The 5,000-nt window shown below is 53.8% G+C and overlaps 1 non-coding gene across 1 annotated transcript in view; it reads right to left on the reverse strand.

Moving 5' to 3' along the window:
- LOC126217145 (small subunit ribosomal RNA) overlaps window positions 1-1,388 on the reverse strand; it is a 1,909-nt gene extending 521 nt beyond the window's left edge. Inside the window, exon 1 of the ribosomal RNA XR_007542347.1 lies at window positions 1-1,388. This exon is cut by the window's left edge and continues 521 nt beyond it. This is a non-coding gene — a ribosomal RNA (small subunit ribosomal RNA).
- Between the last annotated feature and the right edge of the window lie 3,612 nt (window positions 1,389-5,000).

Below are 5,000 nucleotides of genomic sequence, written 5' to 3' on the forward strand. Positions count from 1 at the left end.
AACTAAGAACGGCCATGCACCACCACCCACCGAATCAAGAAAGAGCTATCAATCTGTCAATCCTTCCGGTGTCCGGGCCTGGTGAGGTTTCCCGTGTTGAGTCAAATTAAGCCGCAGGCTCCACTCCTGGTGGTGCCCTTCCGTCAATTCCTTTAAGTTTCAGCTTTGCAACCATACTTCCCCCGGAACCCAAAAGCTTTGGTTTCCCGGAGGCTGCCCGCCGAGTCATCGGAGGAACTGCGGCGGATCGCTGGCTGGCATCGTTTATGGTTAGAACTAGGGCGGTATCTGATCGCCTTCGAACCTCTAACTTTCGTTCTTGATTAATGAAAACATACTTGGCAAATGCTTTCGCTTCTGTTCGTCTTGCGACGATCCAAGAATTTCACCTCTAACGTCGCAATACGAATGCCCCCGCCTGTCCCTATTAATCATTACCTCGGGTTCCGAAAACCAACAAAATAGAACCGAGGTCCTATTCCATTATTCCATGCACACAGTATTCAGGCGGGCTTGCCTGCTTTAAGCACTCTAATTTGTTCAAAGTAAACGTGCCGGCCCACCGAGACACTCAATAAAGAGCACCCTGGTAGGATTTCAACGGGGTCCGCCTCGGGACGCACGAGCACGCACGAGGCGGTCGCACGCCTTCGGCTCGCCCCACCGGCAGGACGTCCCACGATACATGCCAGTTAAACACCGACGGGCGGTGAACCAACAGCGTGGGACACAAATCCAACTACGAGCTTTTTAACCGCAACAACTTTAATATACGCTATTGGAGCTGGAATTACCGCGGCTGCTGGCACCAGACTTGCCCTCCAATAGATACTCGTTAAAGGATTTAAAGTGTACTCATTCCGATTACGGGGCCTCGGATGAGTCCCGTATCGTTATTTTTCGTCACTACCTCCCCGTGCCGGGAGTGGGTAATTTGCGCGCCTGCTGCCTTCCTTGGATGTGGTAGCCGTTTCTCAGGCTCCCTCTCCGGAATCGAACCCTGATTCCCCGTTACCCGTTACAACCATGGTAGGCGCAGAACCTACCATCGACAGTTGATAAGGCAGACATTTGAAAGATGCGTCGCCGGTACGAAGACCGTGCGATCAGCCCAAAGTTATTCAGAGTCACCAAGGCAAACGGACCGGACGAGCCGACCGATTGGTTTTGATCTAATAAAAGCGTCCCTTCCATCTCTGGTCGGGACTCTGTTTGCATGTATTAGCTCTAGAATTACCACAGTTATCCAAGTAACGTGGGTACGATCTAAGGAACCATAACTGATTTAATGAGCCATTCGCGGTTTCACCTTAATGCGGCTTGTACTGAGACATGCATGGCTTAATCTTTGAGACAAGCATATGACTACTGGCAGGATCAACCAGGGAGCTGCGTCAACTAGAGCTGAGCAGCCGGCCGCCCGGGAGTGTGTCCCGGAGGCCCGCGCGAACACGCAAGCGTCCGCTCAATTATTCTGCAAACAGGAGGAGGCTGGGCTCCCCTGCACGATACACCTCGAAACCCTCTCAGGTCCCGGCGGCGCGCAGCGCCGTCCTAAGTACTTGGTCGGGTTCGAGAGAGGCGCAATCGCCCGGAGATAGGCGAGTAGACGCTTTCAGTGCGACCACCCGTGCTCCCAACTGAGCTTGCCGCTGCCGACAGAGGCCCGGGAGCGTGCTGTCGTGGTGTTGCCGGCGGGAGACAACACGCGGCCACAAACAGTGACCGGGCAGCTCCAACGCCAGCGCCACAGAGGGGCAGAGCCCCACTTGGGTGCCAAAGCGAACTCTCCCAGCACAGCGCACGCGCCAACACATCCGCACAGCTGCGATACAAACCACCTGCGAGAACCGCGGGGGCGACCGAGCAGCAGACGGCGTCGCGGCGCCGAGTGCCGGGCGGCGGCGCATCCTCAACGCACACAGTCCTCAATCGGACCAGCACACTGCAGATGTCCACCGCGCTTCGCACCGGGCCCGGGAGGACCCACTTTGGCCGCACGGCGCCGCGCGCTGGGTGCGCCGGCACGCAGATGCGCCGCCTGCCGCGTCCGTCAGCCGGCGCGCCTGCCACTGGGCGCCCCCACCAGCCGGCTGCCGCGCGTGCGCCCACGCAGCGCGCGGCCAGCACGCCGGGCGCCCCCCCCTCACCGGCCGGGGACGGTCCCACCCAGCCACCGCCGCGTATCGCTTCATACCCACATGCCCACTCACGTTCGTGGGTATGACGGGTGTCGCTGAAGCAACCGGTTAATACCTGTACCGATCGTCGATATCAACGATTCACCTCCAGCGCGAACAACCGCGCAACAACGGATTTCCAGTTCATTTGCGTAACTTGGGCAGCAAACGTAGACGTCCATCTACATTTGCGAATTCAATGGGTCTTGCATGCCTGGATGTTATGAGTCACGACACGCCACATCAGTCCACATACATGCTGCGACGTATGCACGAGAGAACACGTGGAAGGTGGCCCGCGTACGTATGCCGATGCCATTGCACAGCTGCGAAGCTCATTGAACACGCAAACTCCTGACTGACGAACTAGAGGCGACAGGGGAGGGGGGGGGGGGGGGGGGGCGATATACGTCTTATAGCAGTACACATTACAGTGGATAGCGGGACCATGTGGAACGTACGCAACACTCGCTAGATGTTGTGAGGGTAGGCACCGTAACATGATTCAATACGCAGGACACCAGAGTGTGCGCGCAGCGAACTATGTTGAGAGGGTTGCGATTAGGCAACGCTACACGAATTTCTAGATTCATATAACAAACAATTACGTGGGTTAGGTTAGGGCGCAACGTGGGTTAGGTTAGGGCCCAACTTAGGTTAGGTTAGGGCCCAACTTAGGTTAGGTTAGGGCCCAACTTAGGTTAGGTTAGGGCCCAACTTAGGTTAGGTTAGGGCCCAACTTAGGTTAGGTTAGGGCCCAACTTAGGTTAGGTTAGGGCCCAACTTAGGTTAGGTTAGGGCCCAACTTAGGTTAGGTTAGGGCCCAACTTAGGTTAGGTTAGGGCCCAACTTAGGTTAGGTTAGGGCCCAACTTAGGTTAGGTTAGGGCCCAACTTAGGTTAGGTTAGGGCCCAACTTAGGTTAGGTTAGGGCCCAACTTAGGTTAGGTTAGGGCCCAACTTAGGTTAGGTTAGGGCCCAACTTAGGTTAGGTTAAGCCCCAACTTAGGTTAGGTTAAGCCCCAACTTAGGTTAGGTTAAGCCCCAACTTAGGTTAGGTTAAGCCCCAACTTAGGTTAGGTTAAGCCCCAACTTAGGTTAGGTTAAGCCCCAACTTAGGTTAGGTTAAGCCCCAACTTAGGTTAGGTTAAGCCCCAACTTAGGTTAGGTTAAGCCCCAACTTAGGTTAGGTTAAGCCCCAACTTAGGTTAGGTTAAGGCGCAACATAGGTTAGGTTAAGGCGCAACATAGGTTAGGTTAAGGCGCAACATAGGTTAGGTTAAGGCGCAACATAGGTTAGGTTAAGGCGCAACATAGGTTAGGTTAAGGCGCAACATAGGTTAGGTTAAGGCGCAACATAGGTTAGGTTAAGGCGCAACATAGGTTAGGTTAAGGCGCAACATAGGTTAGGTTAAGGCGCAACATAGGTTAGGTTAAGGCGCAACATAGGTTAGGTTAAGGCGCAACATAGGTTAGGTTAAGGCGCAACATAGGTTAGGTTAAGGCGCAACATAGGTTAGGTTAAGGTGCAACATAGGTTAGGTTAAGGTGCAACATAGGTTAGGTTAAGGTGCAACATAGGTTAGGTTAAGGTGCAACATAGGTTAGGTTAAGGTGCAACATAGGTTAGGTTAAGGTGCAACATAGGTTAGGTTAAGGGATGGTGTATGAGGGGGGAGGGGACGAGGTTCGTTCATAGTGATGATGGTAAGTGGACGCCTGAGGCACCCTGAGATGTGTCACGTCAGGATGCATCTTTCTCTCAGGGGAGGTGGTGCGCCGGTTGCGTGGGTGTGGCAAGGGAGTGGCAGGCCTGTGTCTTTCATTCCTGCCATTGCTTATATGCTGTGAGACAAGGCAGTGTGGTGGTGTTGGTTGCACCCCTGTCTAGGACATGTGTGGGTGTTTGTGGCTTATCTGAGTAATGATGGTTGTTGGAAGAGTGAGATATTCTGTTTTTGGGGTGGACCTCCTGGTTTTGTTATCATAGTGTGAATGGTGTAATGTGGCGGAGAGGATGCACTGGATGTTGTTCCATGCTGGTGCTTAGATATCTTGTCTGTGTCTGTTACAGCCAGAGAGTAGTGTGTGATAGAGTGTCTGGGTGACGTGTAGTTCGCATGTGTGCACAGACTGTCAGCATGTATAGGGACTGTTGTATGTCGTATGCCATCTATATTCCGATGGCTCTGCATCTATTAGTAATCAGCGCCATGTATCAGTTTAATCTGGTTGCGGTCACGCGGTGTTCTATCTCTGTACAGTAGTAGAGGTGCGACTGCACTACGTAGCTACCCCTTGCGGCAGCTTTCCCCGGTGTATGGCATACGATTATCGGCAATCAGTCGATTAGTGACAACTGGTCGTGTGACAACGTCACATGTCTGCGGGTGGGATACGCTACACCCTGCCTGTGGGTCAGGGCTCAGGAAAGCTCTCCTGACACTGAGCGCTCGGACCGTCATTACCCGTCTGAGTAATATATTGCGGAGCGCTTTTAGCCATTGCCCAGAGTCTTTGCGACTGCGAGTGCAACGCCCATGGGGATCGACATGGTTGGGGCGCTTTCTAGCTGATCGCTCGGCATCGGAATCCGTACTGTGAGCAACGCAATCGCGCACAGACTTAGAGCATGTGTGGGGACAGCGGGAATTTCGCATCTTGGATAAAACTCTTCATGAAACGGACGATATAGGGGTGGTTTGCAACTTACGACTGCGAGAAGAGTCCGCCGTTCATCCGCTGGAGTTGCGAGGTGGGCTGTTGGGGTGGAGCACGTACGGGTGCGGGTGGAGTGATTGTCGGTCGACCACTTTCTGCG

This window comes from Schistocerca nitens, unplaced genomic scaffold (assembly GCF_023898315.1).
Source record: "Schistocerca nitens isolate TAMUIC-IGC-003100 unplaced genomic scaffold, iqSchNite1.1 HiC_scaffold_61, whole genome shotgun sequence".
NCBI classification, from domain to species: Eukaryota; Metazoa; Arthropoda; class Insecta; order Orthoptera; family Acrididae; genus Schistocerca; species Schistocerca nitens.